At 37.9% G+C, this 27,249-nt stretch overlaps 2 long non-coding RNA genes across 40 annotated transcripts in view; both read right to left on the bottom strand.

Moving 5' to 3' along the window:
- Positions 1 to 4,133, bottom strand: part of LOC110298667 (uncharacterized) — a 54,298-nt gene extending 50,165 nt beyond the window's left edge. Inside the window, exons 1-2 of one of the 3 annotated variants that reach the window (XR_003837191.2) lie at positions 3,711 to 4,133; positions 244 to 333 (exon numbers count right to left, since the gene is read on the bottom strand). This is a non-coding gene — a long non-coding RNA (uncharacterized LOC110298667). Of the gene's footprint in view, positions 1 to 243; positions 334 to 564; positions 1,034 to 3,710 lie in introns of those variants that run through there. The other 2 variants (XR_015047917.1, XR_015047915.1) reach the window with 2 other exon arrangements.
- A 173-nt stretch (positions 4,134 to 4,306) lies between these two features.
- Positions 4,307 to 27,249, bottom strand: part of LOC115030329 (uncharacterized) — a 301,725-nt gene continuing 278,782 nt past the window's right edge. For all 37 annotated transcript variants that reach the window (XR_015047882.1, XR_015047883.1, XR_015047871.1 and 34 more), the window contains one exon: positions 4,307 to 5,245. This is a non-coding gene — a long non-coding RNA (uncharacterized LOC115030329). The remainder of the gene's footprint in view (positions 5,246 to 27,249) is intronic.

The raw sequence follows: 27,249 nt of genomic DNA, 5'->3' as shown, positions 1-27,249 counted from the left end.
TTCTCCATTAGTTCCTATTTCTCAGGAATAAGCATAAAGAATCAGACAGTATAATCAGTGTGTTGCTTAAAGGAAAATGATTAAATGAAATTTCAGCAATTTAAAAAATTAATGTATCCACTATTCATGATAATTATGATTATAATCAGTACTGTATGCAATAACAAATATTCACAATTTCATGTTGTATAGTCACGTGTAAAAAGTCTCAACATTATCGTTAAATAATTAAAGTACACTCACCCTTCAGATTATTATTCCAGTCATTTCTAATGTCATCAGTATAATACTTCTAGATATCCACAAGGAGCAAATATCCCTCCTGACCAGAGTCTAAGGAAAACAGAGGCACAGTCATTAAGTGACACCCCTGAGCCTCTCTCATTCTACAGACTATGCAAAAATGAAGAAAAAATAAACAGCACATGAACTACTACTCAGTTACCGCTGAACTGCACTAAATTTCTTGGCTGTGAGAGGTCCCTGGTTCTATTAAAATGAATGTTAGCAGATGTCATAGCTTAAAGCTCTCAGAGTAGCTCACCATGACATATGAGAACTGACCTTGCTATAGAAGTTCTTCATGGGAGCAACAGAAGTCTCAGGTTTCTGTCAGTTTCTGAAGGCTGAAGTGCATCACCCTTGCTGTAACTGAAGTCAGACTCTAAAGTTGCCTCAGAAATAATCAGTCTTAATGCCAAAGCAGGATTAAATAATCCCAAGCAGAGATAACAGGAAAAGGTGAGTCTGATCGTGGGGATTCCCACAACATCCATGCAAATGCTGTGTGTCTGTGGCTCTGTCAACTGCAGGTCTCAGGAGCATCCATCCTTCTCTGATGAGCAGCTTGCAGTCAAGCCCCTGGCTAGAGCCTGGAACCAGCTGAGAGCTGGACTCCTGCCAGGAGCCTGACTGGCAGAAATTCTATGTGAATTGACTCATATTAGCTCTGGCTGCCTTTGATTGGTGAGATGTGTGCATGATAATAAAGAGCAGACTAAGAACCAATCAGGAGAAAGATCTCAAACCTAAAGTTGGAAGGCAAAAGCCTGCTGTTGCCTGGGAGATTTTCATCTAAGCCCCTGCTCCTCTTCTTTCCCCCTCCCTGGGTGTTGCAGCAGGCAGGGAGGAAGTGGGAAGAGTAAAACAGAATAAATATTTATATTTCCACTTAATTCAACAAATTAACAACAGACTAAACTCCCCAGCGAGACCTGCAAGCTCAAGCCTGGATGTAGCCATTCATTGGCCTTAGTCCTCATCTTTAAAAGAAGACTCCGTTTTTGTCTAATGATTCTGATTGTGGCTGTGGAGTATAATATGAAGTCTGATGCTGAGTCTTTGCAATCCTACTGTGTCAGATTTCTCAAGCAGCGTGGTTATATAATGATCTATGACACTAGATCACAGTTTATGTGGGTTACAGGTAACAAAAATAAATGCTCAGATTATCTAAAAATAATAACTCTCTCAATCATGGTTAGAGCCACATATTTAATTAGTGTGGTATGTTTTAAAGTATTATAGTTGTAAATAAATAATTTAAGAGGAATTTATTTTCTAAAGAAAAGAGTAATATGCAAGCACCCTCATGCTGGGGTCCTTCTGGCTCTGCCTACTGTAGTTCTCAGAAACAGCTCTCCTTTTCTGCTGAGTAGCATGTAGTCAAGCCCCTGGCTAGAACCTGCAACCAACTGAGAGCTGAGCTGTTTCCATTAGCCTGAATAACTAAAACTTAATGTGAATAGATTTATATTCGCTCTGGCTGTCTTTGATTGGTGGAGCATATATGTCTATGTGTATTTTTTAATGTGTTCAGGCGCATGGAGTACATGCTCACCCTTATAGAAACTAGTTAAGTTCTAGAATTAATTTTCAGATATCATTCATCATCACAAAATTATTGTGTGTAATTTTTGTGCTATATTGAATACAAATTATAAATAAATATTTGCAATATATTGAAAGAAAAATAACCCCAATTCCATATCCTAGATTTCTTTCTCTACATTCACTACTAACATTCCTTCACAACTTACCATGAATCTTTCCTTTTGAATACATATTCAATCCATTTAGCCATGTCTGTGTGTGTTTACTTGTTTCAAAATATATGCAATATCATCTACTGTGACATGAGCAGACTCTCATGGAAAGCCTCTGTTAACAAGTCTGACTGTCTCTCTTCCAACAGCCCATTAAATGGCTAACCCCCAATAGAAGTGGGGCTTCATGATTTCTTTTTTGTTTATTTTTGTTTTTGTTTTGTTTTTCAAGACAGGGTTTCTCTGTGTAGCCCTGGCTGTCCTGGAACTCACTCTGTAGACCAGTGTGGCCTCAAACTCAGTCTTGCCTGCCTCTGCATCCCAAGTGCTGGGATTAAAGGTGTGCACCACCATGTCTGGCTGGCTTTATGATTTCTACCTCTAGCCATGATAAGATTTTTGTTTTTGTTTTTTGTTTTTGTTTGTTTTTGTTTTTGTTTTTGAGACAGGGTTTCTCTGTGTAGCCCTGGCTGTCCTGGAACTCACTCTGTAGACCAGTGTGGCCTCAAACTCAGTCTTGCCTGCCTCTGCATCCCAAGTGCTGGGATTAAAGGTGTGCACCACCATGTCTGGCTGGCTTTATGATTTCTACCTCTAGCCATGATAAGATTTTTGTTTTTGTTTTTTGTTTTTGTTTGTTTTTGTTTTTGAGACAGGGTTTCTCTGTGTAGCTCTGGCAGTCCTGGAACGCACTCTGTAGACCAGGCTGGCCTCGAACTCAGAAATCTGCCTGCCTCTGCCTCCTGAGTGCTGGGATTAAAGGTGTGAGCCACCAAGCCCAGCACCATAATAAGATTGCTGGCTTGATCTAGTACAGGAATTATGCATTCAGTCCTACATAATAGAGTTTATATGTATAAATATGCTGTCATGTACAACAAATACTGTTTCAAAGAAGTGCTCTTCTACTTCTGATTCATTTGAGACTGTTTTCTATTCAAGTCTAGATAGCCAGCAAGATATGGGATTCACTCTGGCTCTCATCTTCAAAGGTGGAATTGCATGTTCATAACAATGCTGGTTTTTTATGTGTATGCGAAAAAATAAAACCCAGGTGTTTATATATGAAAGTTGTGTACAATTTTGACTGAGTCATCCACAACCCCTGCAGGGTTTGCCCTTAAAAGCAAAACAGTTTATTGCTTTTAATTCTGAGACCACAGACATATTCAGTTAATGGAGACTTCTAGTCTTGTTCTATCCCAAATCTAATACTGTCCTGTGACTTTATATTAAGATCTCAATGTATTTTTCTGAATATCTTGAAATTAGTAAGTGTTCGTTTTGTGCACTAAATATAAGTAGTACAGGGGATGCTGCAATATATCCCACATGTGAACATGCCTCTGTCAAAGTCCTCACTTTATTGATTGTGCTTAACAATAATCTTACAGACTTTTTAATTTGAAAAGCAGTAATTTAAATGAGATTGTGCCACTGTGCACTAGACATGCCTTTCTCCACATAGCATAGGATTGGATAATACTTGTGATCAGAAGAGTTCCTTTACTTTGTAGTATCTAGGTATTTTTTTCCAAATTATAATATAGAGCAGCTTTATTGCAAAAAGAATAACAAACATTGGTAGTAATACTTATTTTACTCACACCCTCAACTGTCATTCCTCCCCTTCCACTCCTCTTGCCCAATCCTTTCCAGCTGTACCTCTTAACATGTCACACCTTTCCTTCCTTTCTTCTTCCAGGCTTGCCTTCTTTCATTCTACATTCTTTCTTCTTGCTTCCTCTTCTCTGTTTTGTTTTCTTACAAAACATGGCAAGGAAAATGCCAAGAACTTGTGAATATTGCCTGGTCTTAGAATAATCATAAGGTTCCAAATATAAAAACATCAACAATGTCCCAATAAGTTTGATTGAGTTACCGACATATATCATGAACATGAAACAAATGAAGGGTCTCCTGAGGAGGTTCAAGGGGCTTAGACAAAAGGTAATATTGATGTTGTCCTCAGTGTGACTGATAGATGGACCACATAAAGATGAAAGATGACCCCGCTGTATTTTTAATAAACACCATGGGCAAAATAATTTTGTTTGGTAAATGTTCTTGGAAGCCAAATAACATAGATATAACATTGAACATAAAATATGAAGTGTATATGTATATACACTTCATATACATATATATATATATATATATATATATATATATATATATATATATATATATATATGTGTGTGTGTGTGTGTGTGTGTGTGTGTGTGTGTGTGTGTGTGTATACAGATCTTAGGGAAAGACACTTAAATTGCATAATTGACCCTCACTGTCAACACTATATACTCTCAAATAAGCAACCCATACCTCTTATTTACTGGGTGACACCCTAGGTTTGCATAATGCTTCCTCCAATGCTACACTGAACATTAAAGTATATGAAGAATGCAGAGAACACTAGTAGAGTTTTTGACATCTCAGCATATGAATAAGCTCTTCTAGGAATGCTTCTTCTTGTAATGACAACTTTGGAATTTTGATTTCTGTAAAACTCACAAAAATACTATAAGAATATGTTTTTGTTTTTATCCCAGGTGTGAGATATGGGGCTGCTTCATATTATCCACAGCAAGTGACCTATCAGTTGCTTCATGCTCTAACATAGGTGTGATTTGTCCAGCTGCTGGTAGTTTCTGTGATAGTGTAATGTTTAGAATTCTGAGGAGTTTGAGAGGGTATATAAATGCTAGGGTCCCAAGAGGCAGGGTGGGTGGATTATTGGTTTTGGGTTGGTTGTTGGCTGTAGTTTGTTAGTAGTAGTAAGCAAAGAAGAAACAAGAAGATAAAGTCATTAAGTATCATGACAGTGAAGTTCAAACTTGCCCCAAGGAACTCAATTTACTCAATTAGCAGGAAGTACCTGTAATATTGAACAATTTCTGACACTTGATATTCAGGGAACAATTTCATTTCCCCTCTCTCCTTTTTTTCCTCCCCTATTAGGAGTTGAAATGGTGGAAGAAAATGTTGATGCAGGATGGAACTAAGAAGAACCCATATAGTAGCCAAAGAGAACGATACCATCTCTCTTATTATCCAACACAAGTAACATGAATAACTCTCCTTGCTCTATGCTCTTAAGTGATAAAGTACTTCCATTACTGTACTTTGTGTTTTCTTAAGTGGTCTTCTTTTTGCAGGTGAAAAACAATCTTGACCATAAGTATTTCCTTTCCATGAATCTCCTGGAAAATGAAAACAGAGGTGAATGAGTATCACAGAGGCTCTACAGGAGCATATGGTAATATTATGATCTAAATAACCCTCCTCTGAAAGAACTACTCTTTCAAGAGTTAGATATTCAGGAAATAGACACTACACAATATAAAGTAATGGGCTATAACATACATATACATCCTCCATCAACTTTCTACATCATGAATTATAAGGTGTGGGTGTCAATTGATTTAAAGAGAAAAGTTCAGTTTAAATGAAAGAGTGGAAAGTATCTGATTGATATTGATGAATACTTCTACCTTTACAACCATGCAGAGTACCATCTAGCACCATAAACTCAATGATATAAGTGGTATCTACAACAACAGGAACTCCTTATTAGGAAGTGTGGAGTAAATAATAGCACTGGCAGTAATCTATGATGTATCAGAGAGGAACTGCCAATGGGATCCATTTTCTAAATAACCCAATAAAATTTAACCAATTCCTACCACTGGATGTATAATTCAGTGACAATAATGTATAGTTACATTATTTCCCCCATTATATGTGGTGACTACATATAGAGTATGTGTCTATAAGCTTCTACAGTAATAAATACAAACCAAACGCATAGATTCATGCCAAATAATATTACAACAATGAGAAGAGGAAGAGACACAAAATCCCACTCCTAACAGAGAAGCACTTTGCAGCTGACACTGAAACATATAGAGAAAATCACTTTTCTCTAATGAAATGTCAACAAAGGTGTCTACTACATTCCAGCTCAGAGTTCATACCCAAAAGTACTTAGTCTACGCACATAGAAGATATGTTAGTTTTTGGGTGTTTTATTTTGATATTTTTTTGTCTTATTGATCCTGTTGATTTTGATTTTAGTTTTTGTTTGTTTGATTGTTTTATGTTTTTGTTTTTGTTTTGTTTTGTTTTTGAGAAGGTTGGTTGAAGTCTCATTTTGTTACTCAACCTTTGAGCACATAGAAACTAGAGCCTAGTGTTCTCATACAAAATTTAAATGATGTATGGGAAAATGTCACATCATTACACAAAATGTTTTATCAATTACCCAGGAGGGCAGTGAATAATGCAATAGTCTTGTAATCTGTATTGACACAGTTACAGCTTTATCCCCCACAGAGAAGTGAGTATAAAAAGAAAGGCATTTGTGTAAATATGAAAAATATAATTTGATAATTGAAACATAAACTTTGAAAATAAAGAAATATTATATATAATGATATGAAACTGACCTTATATGTAGATTTAGTTTAACTAAAATAACATGAAGTAATGCATTAATATAAGAATGGGCAAAATGTATAGCTAATTTAAAAACCGGTTCCCCCTTCAACTTTGCTTCATTTATTTGTGTCATTCCCTTTATCAAAACCAACATCATTGATTTTCAAGATTCATCTGCATTTTCTTTTTGTTTGTTTTTTTCTTTAATTTTTATTAGGTATTTTCCTCATTTACATTTCCAATGCTATCACAAAAGTCCCCCATACCCTCCACCCCCACTCCCCTACCCACCCACTCCCACTTCTTGGCCCTGGCATTCCCCTGTACTGAGGCATATAAAGTTTGTATGACCAATGGGCCTCTCTTTCCAGTGATGGCCGGCTAGGCCATCTTCTGATACATATGCAGCTAGAGACATGGGCTCCAGGGGGTACTGGTTAGTTCATATTGTTGTTCCACCTATAGGGTTGCAGATCCCTTTAGCTCCTTGGACACTTTCTCTAGCTCCTCCATTGGAGGCCCTGTGATCCATCCAATAGCTGACTGTGAGCATCCACTTATGTGTTTGCTAGGCCCCAGCATAGTCTCACAAGAGACATCTATATCTGGGTCCTTTCAGCAAAATCTTGCTAGTGTATGCAATTGTGTCAGCATTTGGAGGCTGATTATGGGATGGATCCCCAGGTATGGTAGTCTCTAGATGGTCCATCCTTTGGTCTCAGCTCCAAACTTTGTCTTTGTAACTCCTTCCATGGGTGTTTTGTTCCCAAATCTAAGAAGGGGCAAAGTGTCCACACTTTGGTCTTTGTTCTTCTTGAGTTTCATGTGCTTTGTATCTTGTATCTTGGGTATTCTAATTCCTGGGCTAATATCCACTTATCAGTGAGTATGTGCATATCATGTGAGTTCTTTTGTGATTGGGTTACCTCACTCAGGATGATGCCTTTCAGGTCAATCCATTTGCCTAGGAATTTCATAAATTCATTCTTTTTAATAGCTGAGTAGTACTCCATTGTGTAAATGTACCACATTTTCTGTATCCATTCTTCTGTTGAGGGGCATCTGGATTCTTTCCAGCTTCTGGCTATTATAAATAAGGCTGCTATGAACATAGTGGAGCATGTGTCCTTCTTACCGGTTGGGACATCTACTGGATATATGCCCAGGAGAGACATTGCTGGATCCTCCAGTAGTACTATGTCCAATTTTCCGAGGAACCGCCAGACTGATTTCCAGAGTGGTTGTACAAGCTTGCAATCCCACCAACAATGGAGAGGCGTTCCTCTTTCTACACATCCTTGCCAGCATCTGCTGTCACCTGAATTTTTGATCTTAACCATTCTGACTGGTGTGAAATGGAATCTCAGGGCTGTTTTGATTTGCATTTCCCTGATGAGTAGTCTCTCAAGAACGACAAGAGGGAAATAAAGTCCCTCAACTGGAAAAACTTGTAAACTATGTCCACTTCTCCTCCTAAGTTCCCAATAACAGCCTTTTTACAACTTCACATGGTAAGATCTAGGAAATCAACAAGGTTATTGTGCTTTCTTACAGAACACTGGAGTTGAGTGTTGTCTCGTCCAAAATTCTATACCAGAATGTGTTTTCTCAGTAGGGGTGATGGCTTTCCTCTATCTATATTGGTTGACATATCTTGCCCTAGTTTACCTTGGCCTATATACTATAAACTACTTATGATTCTCTGTTCATTTAGGGCACAATTGCATAAAATAGGTAACAAGTTTCCTGACTTTTTTTCCTTCTATGTAAGCCATGAAATATTCTCCAAGCAAAGATAGGATTATCCTTTTAAAACTGGCACAATTCAACTCCACAAGTTGCCTGTTTTATGGGTCAGATGGTTGTACTGTTCAACACAGTCTTTTAATGAAAGCAAATGGAAACAATTAGAATTCTCAGCCCATTATCAGTCACAACTGATAGGCAAATCTTGTCTATTTGCAAAGGTTAGTACTTGGTGCTCATCACAACCCTGGTGGAAGCCAAATGTGCAGATTGTAGGTCTTTCTCAGAGATTACTGCCTATATGAACTTCAAATCTTTGTCTTGGTAAGCATAGGGGTAGCAAGTTGGTTATATGGATCTCACTGACTCTTTAAAACTCATCTTTCAAACTATCAGAATGCTTAGCCTGCTTTCAGTTCATGTCTGTGTACTCACTATTCTACGCATTTTCAACAAAACTGCCCATTAATATCTGTGGGGCTGTGGAGGTATTCAAAGAGGGGGTAAGGGAGAGAATGTCCATGTCCCACCAGAGTTCCTGTGCTCTGGGCAGGCAGGTGCCAGAGGATGGGCAGATGCTTTCCACTTGGCCCTGTGTGGGCATCTGGTTATGTGAAGCCACTAAACCCACTTGACAGGAGGTGGACAAGGGGCAGCCCCTGATACCAGGGCCCCTCAGCCCTGGAGATATGAGAGAGAGGGCAGAGGGAGAAAGGTTCCCATGCAAGTGAGAGTCCTAAGTCCAGTCCATGGCTGGAGCACAGGAAGAACTTCTGATAGGATATTAGGCAGGGCTCATTAGGTGAAAACCTATTCCATCATCCAAGCACAGAGGGCCTTGATGAACAGAGATGGCATATAGTTTTAGTGCTTTATTTTAGAAAGGCATGGGAAAAAAGAGAGGGGAGAGAGAGAGAGAGAGAGAGAGAGAGAGAGAGAGAGAGAGAGAGAGAGAGAGAGAGAGAAGAGAAGAGAAGAGAAGAGAAGAGAAGAGAAGAGAAGAGAAGAGAAGAGAAGAGAAGAGAAGAGAAGAGAAGAGAAGAGAAGAGAAGAGAAGAGAAGAGAAGAGAAGAGAAGAGAAGAGTCTGGACATGGCCAAGAGGAATGGAGAAAGGAGAGAGAAAGAGGAAAGGCCAGAGAGTAAGAGGTGAGAGAGAGAGAGAGAGAGAGAGAGAGAGAGAGAGAGAGAGAGAGCCAAGGAGCCCCTCTTATAGTGGGCTGTTATCTTGTTGTTGCAAGGTACCTAGGAGTAGTTTAGCCTGAAGGTCAGAACCTTGGGACATTGTCTACATAACTACTAACCACAGTTTCTCCTGTGGGGGCTGTGAGGGTGGTAACTTCAACAGGAGCTAGGACTCCAGGAGAGATGAGGGAACACCTTCCATCCCATGTAGGTGAATTATCACCCATCAGGTTGTATCAGGGTTCACAACCTCAGCTCGACTGTCTGTGCATAGCCCATTGATCCCACAAATATCCACTGTTCATACCATATTTTACTACACAATCTGAAGGTAAGAGGTCAAAGTTTGAACAAGTATAACTTGTATGGAACACTGTTGGATATTCAACAAGGAGAGGCAAAAAAGTCTTCAAAGAAGGAAGGTATATAATCAGAGCAGAACTGTTTCTAGTCCCAAGGATCATCAAGATAGAAAGATCCATAGTATGACATACATATATTTTCAAGGATATTGTGCTACTAAAATAATAATGACTTTTTACTTCTAGATATAGACCAGGACATTAGAGCTAGATGTAAACTAGTAAGCTAGATGCAAACTTAGAAGGTTGTAGCTAGGTTGAGAAATAGTATCAGAACAGTATATCAGTGAAACTAGACACTAGACATCCCACTTAACCAATGAAATAAAGAACCTAGAAGTAGTTTAACCATATGTTCTAGGAGTACCTCAGTCTGATATCAGAGTCCTAGTGCTTGACATCTTTTGTTTCTCCTGACCCTGAAGAAGAGTGGGTTCAAATAGAATGAATTAGCTCCTATGTAGTTTTTAGGGTCTGATCTGAAAATGTTCCTTTTAACCCACTATTTTTTTTTTTTTACTTAAGCCAGGTAGCTGTAGTTTTACTAAATATAAGACTAGTGATTCAATGATATCTCAATATATCAGTGCAAAGTCTAGGAAAGCTTTTGTTGAGAAGATGCCTGAAGTCCAGAATGGACACATGTATGAAAGAGGTTCCTGCAAGGTTAGAGCTGCTACAGATCAGATACAGAGAACCTGATCCTGCAGTACCATGACCATTTTTAGAGTTCATATATCTAATCTCCTTTATAGCCTATAGTCAGTTAAAGGCACATGTGCCCAATTATGCTATGGGACAGTATTAGTAAAGATTTGAGACATGAGGAAGCTCTGTCTTTGATATCACAAAATAAGAACACAGACAACTCCCAGTCGCCCCATGATTTGAGAACAAGAATTCAACCAACTCAGGGACCTCACTCAGGGTTTCCAGAATTCAAGGAATGGTTCCTAAAAAGAGACCAAACTTTCCCTCAAAAATAACTCAAATGGTCTCTACTGGAATTATTAGCACTTCCAAATTTGTACTCAGAACAATTGTTTTCACTAGTTACAGTACATAAAAAAAATTAAGGCTGCATTGTAGTGTGCCAACATTCCAGAAATTATCAAGACAAAGAGAGTAAACAAAGTTTTCCTCTGAGACACCCTACAGTTAGGTTCCTAAACTTCAATAATCATAATATATGGGCCCAAGACCCAACCTTGGGGTTAGAAGGATTTCAGCATGAGAATGACTTTCCACTTGGACCTTTTACCAAGTCTATCTCATGGGAAGCATGCCCTGCACCTCCCAGCCCAGAAATAGTATGTGTTCTTTAACCCTAATTTCCAAGTACAGACTTCTACCCTGGATTATGCAAGATAAACATCCACAAAGCATTATAAGATTACTAGATTATTCATTGGTTCTCTCATCTTGAATATAGATGGAGATCATTGCCAAGGCTAATTTTTAATTAAGACATAGCAGGACAGAATTCTCTTCCAAGTACACATTATTTTGTTGTTCAGATTCAGTTTATGATCTTGAATATTCAAGATGAATTCTTTGGATAGCAGTATAAATATTTAATGAATTAATACACATAATTTAGAATATATATGACTATATGCATACATACATTATATAAACATATATGTGGTATATGTTTATATAATATATAATATATATTATATATTATATTATATAATATATATATATCCAATTTATCAGAAGATTTTGGTAATTAAATTATTCAAACAGCTAATAAAGACAATTATAACACCATAAATTATAAACATAAACAAAGAAAAGATAACTGAGTGAAGTGGTATCATTACGGCAATGCCATTATACAAAGCATGTAGAACTAAGATCCTGTCTTCTAACCACATCAAACATCAGTGCAAGTGGTAATTCAAGTGTATATGAGAGTATATGGATAAACAATTCAGAGTTTCTTTGTAGGTAATGAATTATTTATCTACCCAACATTATTAACTGAATTTCCATTAGAAATTAATTATCAAAATTAATATGGACAGCATTACATGTTGATAGTGACACAAGTACATTATACTTATGTGTCACTCTATATTACTTTGTCAAAATATACGTATCCACATGCCTATAGCTACACAGGAACAGATTAATTCATATGAAAATATACACATAGCAAAATACATTTTAAAAACACCATTCATTCTAGATAGATGTAGATTTGTATCCTATAATTAATAGAATTAACTATTTTTTGTTTGTGACATACCATTTCTCAGGAAACACAATAAAAAAATCACTAAACTGAATCTCAACAATTTTATAAAATCAAGTCATTCACTATTAGTCACTGGATTATTGGACAGTTTTAATTACTATTGTATATAATAAAGGATATAGTTTATTATCTGGCTTGGGAGCAAAGCAGAACCTAGCCAAATAGGTTCCATAGGGCTCTGACCCAGCTAGAAAGGGCTGAAATATCACAGCTCAGAGAAGGGAAACAAGGATATTTGGGCAGCCTGTGTAAGGAAGGGAGCCAGCACTGACACAGTTACAGGGTTACAATGACTCCTTACGATTCATGTTTCTTTTTTCCAAACCCATCATATAAGGTAAACTTTGAGAGCATTTCTAGATTCTAGTAAATAATTTGTTCCTCCATGCTGATGTTTTCTGTCTATCACAACTGTCCCCTTTCTTTCTTCCTAACTTGTTTAAAAAATTGAATTACCTTATCTCAGTACTCACTTCATGAATACATATATGTAAAGAATTAACTGAAATCATTGGTTGTGGATAATTAATAAATAATTAAAGAAGGGACACATGAAGTTGGAATTGAGATTTCATGGAGTAAGGGTAAACATGGTATATATCTATAATATACACATATAAAATCTGAAAGAATAAATCAAATAAATATTACAAAATAATAGAAGGAAGCAATCACAGGAAGTTGTGAAAAGAAGGGATACGGGCACGAGAATCAACAGAGTGGAAAATAGGGCGACATCATGAGGTATTGGGGATGGTGGGTGGAAGGTCTGAATCCCTTAGGACCAAAAGCAAGAATGGAAACAGGCAACCTCCTGAGGTAGGAGGTGAGGCTCTAGAATGTACCAGAGACCTGTGAGGTGAGAAAAATCTCAGGACTCAAAGGGTGGGCCCTTAAATGAAATGCCCTACAGTGGGGAGAGGGAACTTCCCACCTTCGGTAGAAAGACAGAGCATCAAGAGGAGGGATGGGGTTGCTATCCCACAGTTAAAAACTCTGACCCAGAATTGTTCCTGTGATAAAGAAATTCAAGGACAAAAATGGAGAAGAGCCTGACAAAAGAGGTACGGTGACAGGTCTAAATTGGGATCCAGCTCAGGGAGAGGCACCAATGCTTGACACTATTACTGATGCTATGATGTGTTTCCAGGAGGAGCTTTTCATGACTGCCCTCCAAAAGGCCCAACAAGCAGCTGAAAGAGTCAGATGCAGATATTTACACTCAATCAATAGACAGAAGTTGCTGACCTCTGTGTTTGAATTAAGAAAAATCTGGAAGAAGCTGAGGAGGAGGGTGACCTTATAGGGAGACCAGCAGTCTCAACTAACCTAGACCTCTGGGAGCTCTCACTGAGCCACAAACTAGACAGCATATACCAGCTTATATGAGGTCCACAACAAATATACAGCAGAGGACTTCTGTGTCTGTACTCAAAGAAGAATCACCTAACTCTCAAGAGGCTGGAGGCTCCAGAGAGTGGAGAGTTCTGGTGGGATGAACATGGGAGTGGGGAAATTCTCTTGGAGACGGGGGTGGAAGGGGAGGATGTAGGATTTGGAACAGTTGGAGTGTGGACCAGGAGGGGAAAAAGTCTGGACTGTAAAAAAATAAAAATTAAACAATAAGATAATAATAATAATAATAATATAATTATAAAATGTCCCACGTAATATCATATTTTTTACTTATTGACTTTTTTCTACTGTAATACACAGGAGGAACAACATACAACTGGCAATAGGTCCTGGATTGTAACGTAGATTCTGTGACACACTTGATAACAGTAGCATAGAAACTAAGAAGGGTGGGACTGTTATAGATCATTGCTCTCAGATGGCTGGCCATTTATACCCGGCAAGAGGGTGTGAGCACAAACTTTCATCCCTAAGCCAGAGTTACCTCTAATTAATAGCTGAAAGCAAAGGAAAACTAACCTTTCTCTAATGGACTCTCACTGCACATAGAAAGCACTTAAGGGAAGGGCACAGCATTAGACAGCCCCCACAAAAAAATCTGGAACTTGTGGAAGTTCACTGACTCATGATGCTTTCTTGGTGACTTTTAAAAAATTACTTTACTGGTTGGAACATCTTCTGGATATATGCCCAGGAGAGGTATTGCAGGATCCTCCGGTAGTACTATGTCCAATTTTCTGAAGTCGGCCATCAGTGGAAAGAGAGGACCATTGGTTGTGCAAACTTAATCCGCCTCAGTACAGGGGAATGCCAGGGCCAAGAAGTGGGAGTGGGTGGGTGGGGGAGTGGTTGGGGGAGCGGGTGGGGGACTTTTGGGATAGCATTGGAAATGTAAATGAAATAAATACCTAATTAAAAAAAAACAAAATTAAATTAAAAAATAAATAAATAAGTGGAATTAACTGTTCATGGATATAAAGAAAACTAATGGAAGAGGAAAGTACTGATAATAAGGAAGTTAGGGGGAAACAAGGTGGGAGTCATACACATAGCATACAGTATGTATACCTGTAAGAAAAAATTAAAAAGTAAAATATAAAAGTCACTGTTTTTATTGGCAATAAACACTATAAATTTATTGTGTAAAAATTACTTTACATGTATTTGCTTATATATTATTATTCCTAATTTTGTGCTTTTTATGGGATTTCTGTGGAAATCAAGATGTGTAGCTCTGCATTTGTTTGTAGTTTCTGTACTTGTCCTTTTGCTATACTTCTTCAGTTATTTTATTAGTTTTTATCACATTCTGGTTTGTTCAGTACTAGCAGCAGCAGCAGCAGCAGCCAGGCAGCAGTGGCAGCAGTAGTAATACTCCTCCCTGGTCAAGCAACATACTCACTGGTAATGGAGTGCTCAAAATATTTTAATGGTAAATGAATCAACTGAGGTACTTTAGAAAAGAAACGGTAAAGTCTCTGTGTGTGTGTGTGTGTGTGTGTGTGTGTGTGTGTGCAGGAACATACAAATTCATTCATACCATGTTTTATGGCTTTAGAACTTTATTGCAGAAAACAGAGTGAGCGGGAAGAGAAGAGAAGAGAAGAGAAGAGAAGAGAAGAGAAGAGAAGAGAAGAGAAGAGAAGAGAAGAGAAGGGAGGGGAGGGGAGGGGAGGGGAGGGGAGGGGAGGGGAGGGGAGGGGAGGGGAGGGGAGGGGAGGGGAGGGGAGGGGAGGGGAGGACAGGAGAGGGGAGGGGAGGGGAGGAGAGGAGAGGGGAGGGGAGGGGAGGAGAGGGGAGGGGAGGGGAGGGGAGGGGAGGGGAGGGGAGGGGAGGGGAGGGGAGGGGAGGACAGGAGAGGAGAGGAGAGGAGAGGAGAGGAGAGGAGAGGAGAGGAGAGGAGAGGAGAGGAGAGGAGAGGAGAGGAGAGGAGAGGAGAGGAGAGGAGAGGAGAGGAGAGGAGAGGAGAGGAGAGGAGAGGAGAGGAGAGGAGAGAATTTAAATTCTCCCAAACATTATTTAGAAAATATATTTGGCTCTCATTGTTTTCCTTAGGAACTCTAGCTCAACACAAATCTTGCTGTATTTGCTTTCTACTACCCTACACAGGCCTCTTTATCTGCTTATACATTCCCTTCCCATCTTCAGAAAGCCATATCCCTTCAGATAATCTTTGCAGGCTGATATAAGTCACTTAAATCTGCCAAGTCTTTCCAATATTATAAAGATCCAATCTGAACAAAGATCTCAGCCAGATGACTAAATTCTCATGCTAGTCTCAAGATTCTTCCTGAATCCAGGTCTTCCTTAAGCCTGTGTTGAACTCTGTGTTAACAGTATCAGTTATTTAGAAATCAGATTTCAATACCCTCATACCTACTTCCCTCAGTAGTTATTTACCTACCTCTACCATCTTCCACTTCTTAATACCCATGGTGACCTTCTCTAGTGATGTAACAGTATCTCTAATGCCGTATATGTGACAGTTCCTCAGTAATCAAATTCCCTTCTTTAACCTATATTCCAAGTGGCATATGTGGTTATATTTCTCAATTTCTCTGACTTCACAGTTCACAGACTAATCTAGCATGCCACCACATTCAATAAACCCATAATTCTGGCTGTCTTTGGGTCATGACAATAATAGACTAAACCACAAAAACTGTAAGTCAGCTCCTAATACATATTTTTTTCTTTTTAAGAGTCACCATAGTCATGGTGTCTTTGTACAGCAATAAGACACAGACCATCAAGCATACCTACCACTGCATACCACAAAGAAAAATCTGCTATGCTGTGATACACCTAACATACAGGCATTTGCCAGGTGGCATAACCTTTGTAACATAACCCACTGCACCCTGAACTATTAATGTCCCTGCCACCACTCTGTTACTCACTTACAGGGAAAAATATTCATGTAAAAATCTCCTCTCCTCTTTAATTCTCACTACTTCATGCACATTATTTCTGTTACTTGCTGCTTTCTCCATATCTAGAACATCACTCTTCTTTCCTGTATCACAGTTAGTTTTGTTGTTTCCTTCCATCTTCCCACATGGTGATGCATTCCTTTTCCTTGGAGAGATTTAAACCTCTATAATTTCTCTTGAGATGCTAATGAGAAAATAACATTTCCACAAAAGTTTGCTCTGGAGAACTGATGACATTTCATGGTTACTTATAAGACAAAGGTAATGTGCTACTTACTGGTGTGTAAGCACTAGCTCAAATTTATACCAAAATGTTTTTCACCAAAGGAATAACAGAATTCACATAGGATACCCTTTACAGCAGTCTTCTTGGCCTATATGTGCTAGCCACTCCATAAAAGCATATCACTTTTTTCCAGAGTTACATAAAACTAGTGTTGGTATATTAATTATATGGCTTTGAAGACAGTCCTCTGCAACTCATGTACTTGGAGGAATCCCAGAGGAGCAAGTAGAAATATCAGTCCATTATCAGACACAGCTGACAGGCAGGATTGGCCTTCCCTCACAGGTTGGCATTTGCTAATTATCACATGTTTTTTGGTTGGTCCCCAAGTGAACAGGATGGAGGTCTTTACCAGAGGCAACTGCTGACACTGTGAGCTTGACACCTGTAACTTAGCCACTGATTGTAGGACCCACTGACAGAAACTGGTTACATGTAGATCTCATGTCTTTCAAACTTAGCAAATTTTTAGAGAAAAAGAAAGGCCTTGTATAGGACTCTCCTATTTATTTTCTCCTTTGCAATTTGTTTGTTTGTTTGTTTGTTTTGTTTTGGAGACAGGGTTTCTCTGTATAGCCCTGGCTGTCCTGGAACTCACTTTGTAGACCAGGCTGGCCTCGAACTCAGAAATCTGCCTGCCTTTGCCTCCCGAATGCTGGGATGCAAAAATTTTAACATGACCAGCCTAATGACTACTTTTCCAAATACTTTTCATTTTATAAGTTCGGGACCAAGAGTTCAAGGTTGGAACCATTAGAACATGTATAAGAAAGTGCTCAGAAGGAGAGAGGTATATTAATAAGCAGATTATTAAACCCATCCATGAAGAAGACAGTGGATTTTCTATTAAGGAGAAAAGAAGACAAATGTTCCAAATATTATCAGAATGTAAATATATATCACATGACACAAAGACATATGCAAGGACATGATCTGCCACACAGATAGCAATATATTATCACCTCTGAAGAATCACAAGCTGTGGGAGAAAAGAAGACGAATGTTCCAAATATTATCAGAATGTAAATATATATCACATGACACAAAGACATATGCAAGGACATGATCTGCCACACAGATAGCAATATATTATCACCTCTGAAGAATCACAAGCTGTGTGGACCAAACCAGAGTTTTGCCACGGAGATGGTATATAACCTGGAAAGTTAGTGTCAAAAACTAGAGAGCAGTGAAATTTAACACTACTCATCTCTATAAATAATGCAATGGAAAACCTGGAAGGAGAATCATTACAGGTTCTCAGAACACAGCAGTCTACTTTTATAGGACCAGGATTTGATCTCTTCTGTTGCACTGACCACTGAGGAATGAGATATGGCACCTACACTTAATGCTTCTTAATGATGCTCTGAAAATATTCTCTTTAACCCAATGCAGAATATATTGTTACTTAGGCCAGTCACATGTTGTGTTTCTGTAAACAAGGTCTGTTTTAGGAGACAGTTGCCTGAGTCCATCCTTCCCAGGAACAACCTCCTTATTGCTGGGAGATCAAAACTGAGATCATGTTTCCAGACCCTGGAACCAACGTCTATCCTGCTTGTGCATGAATTTCCCATTTGTATGCTAACCAGTAAAAATAAATCTAAAGAAGGAACTTGCCTATTATCTATAATAAGGCACACAAGTTGTAATTGAATTGCTTCTCATGACTTAAATTTACTTTGCACAGCTTGCCCAGTCATTTGTTCCCTTATCATTCTGAATTCTAGGCCAGAAAACCGAGAAGGAGAGCTGACTGCAGAAAGTGAGTCAAGAACCCTAAAACCAGGTGACTGGGATAAGGCCTTGTCACCAACATTTTACTTCCTTGCTTAATTTGTATCAAACTATGATTGGATAATGCCACACCCTCCCTACTCTACTTTGCTTTTGGGGTCTATCCTTTAAAAATGACCTTGATATAGCTGTCTTGAGTGAGGCTATGCCAGTGCCTGGCAAATACAGAAGTGGATGCTCACAGTCATCTATAGGATGGAACACAGGGCCCCCAATGGAGGATCTAGATAAAGTACTCAAGGAGTTGAAGGGTTCTGCAACCCTGTAGGTGGAACAACAATATGAACTAACCAGTACCCCCAGAGCTAATATCTCTAGCTGCATATGTAACAGAAGATGGCCTAGTCAGCCATCAATGGGAAGAGAGGCCCCTTGGTCTTGAAAACCTTATATGTCCCAGTATAGGGGAAAGTCAGTGCCAAGACGTGGGAGTGGGTAGGTAGGGGAGCAGGATGTGGGAAGGGTATAGGGAACTTTAGGGATAGCATTTGAAATGTAAATAAAGAAAATATGTAATAAAAAGAAAGAAAGAAAAAATGCTATGTGGTACAGAGCTAAACAAAGAATTCTCAACTGAGGAATCTTGAATGGCAAAAAAAGCACCTAAAGAAATGCTCAACATCCTTAGTCATCAGGGAAATGCAAATAAAAACAACCCTGAGATTCCAACTTACTCCAATCAGAATGGCTAAGATAAAAAACTCAGGGACATCAGATGCAGGCAGGGATGTGGAGAAAGAGGAATGTTCCTCCATTGCTGCTAGGATCACAAGCTAGAACAACCACTTTGGAAATCTTTCTGGTGTTTACTCAGAAAAGTGGAAATAGTTCTACATGAAGACCTAGCTATACCACTTCTGGGGCATATACCCAAAAGATGTTCCAACATATAACAATGATACATGTTCCCCTATGTTCATAGCAGCCTTATTTATAATAGCCAAAAGCTGGAAAGAAGGACATGGCCTAATAAAACAACAAAGCAATGCACATAAGGGCTCAAAAAGACTGAAATGGCAAGTGGGTAGACTGCAGTGGTCTGCACTAGGTTGTCTGTATATGCTGTGCCTATTAGTTTGATATGTTTTAGGACTCCTACCTATGGAAGTGTTTGTGTGTGTGTGTGTGTGTGTGTGTGTGTGTGTGTGTGTGTGTGTGTGTGTGTATTTGACTTTTTTCTGCTCTTAGGAAACTTATCCTCCTTGTCCAGCCTCAATGTGAGGATTTCCCCTTTTTTATTTTATTTTATTTTATTTTATTTTATTTTATTTTATTTTATTTTATTTTATGTGTTTGATTGTTGACTCTTGGAAAGCTCCTCTTTTCTGAAAGTAGACAGAGGCAGAGTGGATCTGGGGTAGAGGAGAAGTCAGAGAGTGCTGGAAGGAGTAGAGGTGTGGAAAATGTAGCAGAGTACTGCCTTATTTTGAGGGAAGGTGTTGGTCCTGTGGAGGCTTGATGCCCCAGTGAAAGACAATTCTAGAGGAGTGAGGTTGGAGGGGAGGGTGGGTGAGCACTCCCTTAAAGGTAAAGAGGAGGGGGAATTGAATGGGGGAGTTTCATGGATGGGGGACCAGGAATGAGGATAAACTTTGAAATGTAAACAAATACAATGATTAATAAAAAAAAGTTAAGAACAAAACTATTAAAAGGACAGAAGAAAAAAAAAAGAAATTATATTAAGGGGAAAAGACCTAGTAACATGTAAAGGCAACATATCGGAGTTACACCAGACTTCTCAAGAGAAAGGTTAAAGACAGAATATCTTGGACTGCTGTGATGCAGACAACAGATGGCAACCCAACTACTATACCAAGCATAATCTCAATCAACATAGATAGAGAAACCAAGATATTCTACTACAAAACCAAATTTAAACAATATTTTTCAACTATTCCAGCCCTACAGAGGTTACTACTAGATGACACATTCAATACAAGAAGGGTAACTACACTCCAAAAAAAAAAAAAAAAAACAAAAAACAAAAAACAAAAAACAAACAAAATAAAACAAAAGAAATTAATCATCTCACAAGGAATCCAAAAGAACAGTATAAAACACACACACACACACACACTTCCAGCAGCAAAAATAACAGACACTAACAATCATAGATCTTTAATATGCCTAAACATCAATGGGCTTAATTCAGAGATAAAATGTCATAGGTTGCAGCTGGAGAGATGGTTCAGTGGTTATGAGCACTGACTGCTCTTCCACAGTTCCTGGGTTCAATTCCCAGCAACTACATGGTAGCTCACAAAAAAACTGCAATGGGATCTGATGCCCTCTTCTGGTATATCTGAATATGCTATAATGTACTTATATAACATAAAATAAATAAATCTTTTTAAAAAGAGAGACACAGGTTGACAGACTGGATATTCAAACAGGATGCAGCGTTTTGCTGCATACAGTAAACATACCTAAGAAATGACAACAGACAATGAGAGTGAAGGGCTGGAAAAAAAGTTTTCCAAGCAAACAGTCCCAAGATACAAGTTGAGTTACAATTTTAATATCCAATAAAATAGACTTTCAACCATAAGTAATAAAAAGAATTAGGGAAGGACACTTCATACTCATCAAAGAAAAAAAAATCCACTAATATTAAGTCTCAATTTGGAACACCTATGCCCCTAATGCAAGGGCACCCACATCCATAAAAGAAACACTACATCTCAAATAAATAAAATGAAAACAGAAAAGATTGGATTTAGTAGAAAAAAGCATAGGCATTATGAGTCAATGGGGCCAAAGATTTCTATCTAGTCAAGTAATTTTGTTGATCCTTCATTACTTCTAGGTGTTATTGGCAGTAGCTTAACTGTAACTGGGCCAGTGTTATTTGAGATTACCTAGTTTAGCTAAAATGTGCTAGAATCAATTTACCTGAGAAAACTGTTAACTCCTCATCAGACAATGGGAATTTATTTTCTTCATAGTCTGACTTTCTCAGTGCTGCAAAATAGACCTGAAATTTGTGTAACCAAAAACACTTTCTACAAATAAGTCATATCATGAGGCTCTAAAGTACATTTTCTTGCCATTTTTCTCTTATCTTTCATTAACTTTAGAACTTCTAAAGCAGTGTTTTTCAACATTCCTAAGGCTGCAAACCTTTAATACAGTTCTTCATGTTGTGGTGACCCTCAACCATAAAATTATTTTTGTTGCTACTTTTTAACTTTAATTTTTCTAATGTTTTGAATCATAAATGTAAATACCTGTGTTTTTTGATAGTCCTATGTGACATTGTAAAAGGGCCATTCTACCCTCAAAGATATAACAAACCCAGAAGTTAGCATGTTCTAGAGCACCTGATGCTTATCAAAATTCCAGCCTAAGGTATTTTAAAACGAATATGGAATGAGTGATCCTGAAATTAAAAATAAATACACATGTGTGAAGGAAACCACTGAAAGTTCAGAGCTGCTGTAATCTAACAGAGTACGACAGTCTCATGTTGTACATTGATCCATTAGCCACACTACACTTCATTCCAGTTCATATACCTCAACCCTCTTGGAGCCCACCAACTAGTAAACACAGGGTTCCCAAGTACTTGTTTTATGTTGAGCAATAATTCTTTGAGAGAACAAACTTTTGTCTCTGTACTTGAAATAACCATGGAAGAACAACGGCAAGCCTTCATTAACCATGTGACTTCCAGACAGTGGTTAAAGCTCTGCAGAGATGCTAGCATCCAAGAAAAATTTCCTACATAGAAACAATTCTTTACATATTAACAGACTCAGTCCCTTTGATTTAATTTCAGGGCATTCCAACCTTGAGTTAAAAAAAAAAAAACAAAAAAAAACAAAAAAAAAAAAACAAAAAAAAACAAAGGTTTAGTATGATTTTCTTCATATGTCAGAAAACTTTTGACTATTTCAAAGTTTTCTTTGAGCTAGTGTGAAAACCTAAAGCAATGTGGAATTTAATCAAGTTTTTGACCCCCAAACTGTCTACCTTTATATGCCTGTGGTTAGCAATTCACAGAGTATAGCCTCAAGATCAAAGCTTGGAGTAAGGAGAAACTCAGCTGTGGAATGACTACGTACATGGATCCTTTCTGTATCTATTTAGCGTGAAATCTGTCCTTTGTCTCCCAACCCAGGAAAGCAAAGGTTTCCTTAAGCTCCAGACTACAAGCATTGTTCTTCTCCTTGGACTCAGAATGGGAATTCTCCACACTGCCATAATCAAAGCTCACGGATCCATCTGAGCACAGTCCTTCTCTTTTCCTCATTGTTATTGGAGTTGGAGACTGAAGTTGGAAATTCAAACTTTCAGATCCATGATGCAAAGGTTCCCCTTTCAGAGGGGTGCTCTGAAATGAGTGCCTGATAGTAAAGGCCACATCCAAGTCCTTCACCATGATTTCCATTCAAGTATAAGAACTGAAGTATAGAGCTTCTAAAATCCTTGATGAAAGTTGTAGAAACAAACCTTGAAGAATCTCTGCTAGACCTTGACAAATGCAGACACTCTTTTGCTGAGTGATAGTGCCTATGCCTTCCTTGTTGAAAGAAACAGTCTTTTCTATTGATGTCAGACTGGCTTCTTTCCTGCCTTTCATCACTTTGCACTGCCTCGGCAATCTAACATCTGGTACTAGATAGAGTAAAGGAAGCCCTGAGGCCTGCACACCAACCTTGATTGTTCTCATTCACTTGCTTATACTGGGGCCCTGATTGGGCCAGCAGAGCCATCTGTCCTTTAGTGATTTCTTTCAGTTTCAATCAATACCATTTTCTCCTCTCATGTCCCTTTGTGTTTTTCAGGCACAGTCTGCCCTCTAGATGGGAGGGATTTCTCCATTCAACCAGACTGTTCATCAAACACCTCCAAAAATTTGGGACAATGTAACCCCATGGGACCTAATTAGAAGGCAGCAGTTTAGGTCTTGAGGGATAAAAAGTCTCCTTTAGAGATTTGTTCTATGACTGTGAGGGTTTTGAATGAATCCTCTGGCCCCCTGACTCCTCAAGGTTACCAATTTTAGGGATATTCTTCCTACATTCTTGGCACATTTAGGAAATATAATTCAGGGAGGAATCTCTGAGAAGGGTATATTTTGACCCATGTTTACCTTAGATTCACAACTTCTGTGATATCCTAATCACATGCCCTTAGCCTGTCTTTGAACTTTTGGAAAAAAAAAAACTAAACTAAATAAAGGAAAAACAAACAAACAAACAATCACCACGTATGTTTAGCTATAACGTTCAATCTGGCCTGAATATACACTGGACAATGACCGCTGTTGGCCTGAAATTGAGTCTTTCAATCTTAATTTTTAACCTGTCCAGATAATTTGATAATATGAAATGGATAATGTTTTGATGACTCTCTTCCCAAAGAATTAACAGCTCCTACTCACTCTTCTCTTCACTACTACTCAGATCTCTCCTTCAACCTATCTCAGAACCTTAAATTAAGTAATTCCCATATTCCCTTCTCTGGAAAAAAACATCCTATGGATCATGGAAAGTAAGGCATAAATTCAAGATACTGTCCCAGCATGGGCAGCCTGTCCCAAACGACAGGTGATGGCAACAAGAGCTGTGGAACAGTCACTGAGAATATAAGTGGAGCTGGTATTCTCTACCTCTGCAGAAACTCTAGGGATCCCAGAAGCCTTGTCAGACAATGAGTCCAGGGCCTCACATCAAAATAATTATAGAATAAAGACATATTTTTCTATGCATGGCAAGTTTTTTTCTTTGTGGAGAAAGCTCCTTGGCTAAAATATTTTATCAGGGCTCCCTAAATTCTGTAAGATGATATAAACATGAATTTAATAAATAATAACTCAGGATTATTGGCTGAAGTAGATTAACCACATGAAGGTTAAGAAGTGGCCCAGCTATTGCACTGATTAAGGCATGTTCAAATATAAAGGCTGTGTGTGGGTCTTTCATTCAGGAACTTAAACCACTGAAGTAGTTAGCAGACCCCCACCACCAGGATTTATATATAAAAAATAATGGTACACCTATGCTTTATATAAGGACCTATTTTTAATAGCAAGTGCATACATATGTTGATTTATTGCATTACTTTAGATAGATTATTTGTAATCTTCTTTTATTAATATGATGTTGCATAATATCATTTTTTAATTTTACTTTATTTGTAATTCATTTTTTCACTCCATATTCCATTCCCTGCCCCTCCCGATCTACTGCTCCACATCCCGTACTTCCTCCTCACCCCATGCCATCTCCACATGGATGCCCACACCCACACGTGGATGCCCCCAGCCCCAACCCCACCTGATCTCTAAACTCCATGGGGCCTCCAGTCTCTTGAGGGTTAGGTGTATCATCTCTGAATGAAGACTGACCTGGAAGTCCTGTGTATTGTGGGATCTCATATCAGCTGGTGTGCATATTATCTTTTAAGTTGAATGATTCCCATTGATAGAGGTCTAGCTCTTCCTGTTTAAAATAATTATAGCTGAACACATTAATATACCTTCAAAAATAAGTGATAGGTAGGATATTGGACCTTTACCAGAGTGTCTAGTCAATCCTCTTGTTGGTTATCTACAACTTGATAGACCTCAAGGTTTTTTGGAAGACTTCAGGTGTACAGGCTAAAAAATAAATGTGGGAGAAGGGCCGATTTATACAATAATGAAAAAGACTTTACATGCACTGAATGTGTAACCAAGATATTGCCTAAGCATCTTTTCTAGACATAGCTTCTTAAAACAAATGGTATATTTGTTATTGCAATGTATTATTTTATTTAACATTTTAATCAAGAAAAATACATATGTACACACATATGTATGGCTAAATATAAATAAATGTATTTACTTCTTTGGATTCCTCTCTCATTTTTCATTTGTTTTAGAAATAAACACCAATTCAAGGTCATGAATATCATTGAAGTTCTTCCCAAAATACAAATATTCTTTCTTTTAGGATATGTAAGACCATTAAGACATACTTTTAAAAGCTATATAATTGTAAACAGGGAAAAGTTTGCTTTGACCTTGTAAAAAATAATGGGTTAATAATAAAAGCAACTTAGATTCAAATGCTGTTTAGGGAAATGAAAAAAACTATAGATATGAGGAAAATATTTAAATTTATGGGAAATATAAGGTTTGTTTTCATTTTTTAAAGTTAAAAATATGTTATTTAAAGTGGATTTTTCTATGAAGATATTTCATCCTAATATGAAAAATAATAACAGTATTAGATAAAAACCAAACCATGTATGAATAGGCCAAGTCTCAGAAGGTCTGAGTAAACTACAAAAGTTTATGGAAAACAGAACTTAAGGGTGATGTATGCTTGACAGCTAAGAGTTACAAATTTCTAAGGTTATAATGCTTTATTCACCATAATAAAAACTAATCCAACATATGTAATGGTGTCTGGCCTTATTAAGCTTCAGTAATTTGGTGAAACTTAGTCAGATAAAGAATTATTATATTACTTTAAAAGTTATGCTATCAAAGGATCAGGAAAGGGAGTTTCCCAGTCTCTCCATAGATTGTGTTCATTCTCAAAGTATATTTTTGTACCAAGAATGTACAATGCAAAACCATAATTTTTGAGTCTTGGAGACTGCAACAAAGATAAAATTATAAAATACTAATCTTTTAAGAATTACTAATTTATTTTATACTATTGCAACAGAGATTACTAAGACATAAAAGTAAATGGTCAGTCACCTTATAAATGAACAATTTATTTAATGTGTTTAGAACTATGTTTGTAGCCATAGGAACTATAAATGTAATTCATTTAGAGAAACAAGCTTGAAAGGGAAGAGAAACTCATAACTCACAATATAGAGTCTTCTGTATGTGTTGTTAAAGTTCAGTCTGAAAGAATCAACTCATTCAAAGTCAGTTATGAAAACTGGTTAGGAATAAATGATTGTCTGAATAAAATGGATTAAATTTACCAATACACACTTGCACAGCAGAACATCCTGAAACTCATGTAGGACATTTACTTTGGGATATGGCAGCCCCACCAGAGTAATTTATATGTTAGTCTAACTTCAGGATAAGGATACTTGAGAAATTAATAGCAGCTGGATGCCTATTGGTTCTATCTCCAGCTGTTTTGAGCAGACAAATTCTAGCAATTTATGCCAGATTAAGAAAACCCCACATTTTCTATAGGAAAGTTGAATTACTACTCATATTCCACATGGGGATGAATTCTCTGGCTCAGTGTAAAATAAATTGACACAAACTGGACATAAATAGGATGCTGTGAGCAGGGGAGTCATGTACATTAGCCTACAACACAACTAGTAAGAGATCTACATAGTTCAATCTGGGTATAACATTTACCCTGGCTTTCAATTCTTCCTCTGAACAAACTTAATTCCATGGTCGATATCTTAGCTGCCCATGTTGCCTGACTAAGTTTGAATACCAGATAATCTGTTATCAAACTTACAGCTTTGGGTAATTATTCAGAATATTAAGGTGGTAAATTTGGATCTTTGTGAGAGGATCATATAAAGATGACTAAATAGAATTCTATTTGTTTTCTAAAATTTCAATCAAATGCTGAATTTAACAGGCATCCTTTACAAATCTTTCAGGTGTTTGTTCCCTATGCAGGACTCTGAAAGCTAATTATAGTTACTTTGTCCTTCTATTAAACTCTTATACACCCAGGACCCTCTCCCCCTCTGTTCCTTATGATTACTTTGGTCTCCTTCTAAGTTGAGGTGGGGGTGAAAATAAGGGGTACAAAAAGGGGACAGGATCAGGTATAGTTTGGAACAGGAGAG

The sequence above is a fragment of the Mus caroli genome, unplaced genomic scaffold, assembly GCF_978045245.1.
Source record: "Mus caroli unplaced genomic scaffold, Mus_caroli_1 scaffold_8, whole genome shotgun sequence".
Classification (NCBI taxonomy): Eukaryota; Metazoa; Chordata; class Mammalia; order Rodentia; family Muridae; genus Mus; species Mus caroli.
Note: the sequence above shows the minus strand (reverse complement) of the source record. Positions and strands in the feature narration are given on the sequence as shown.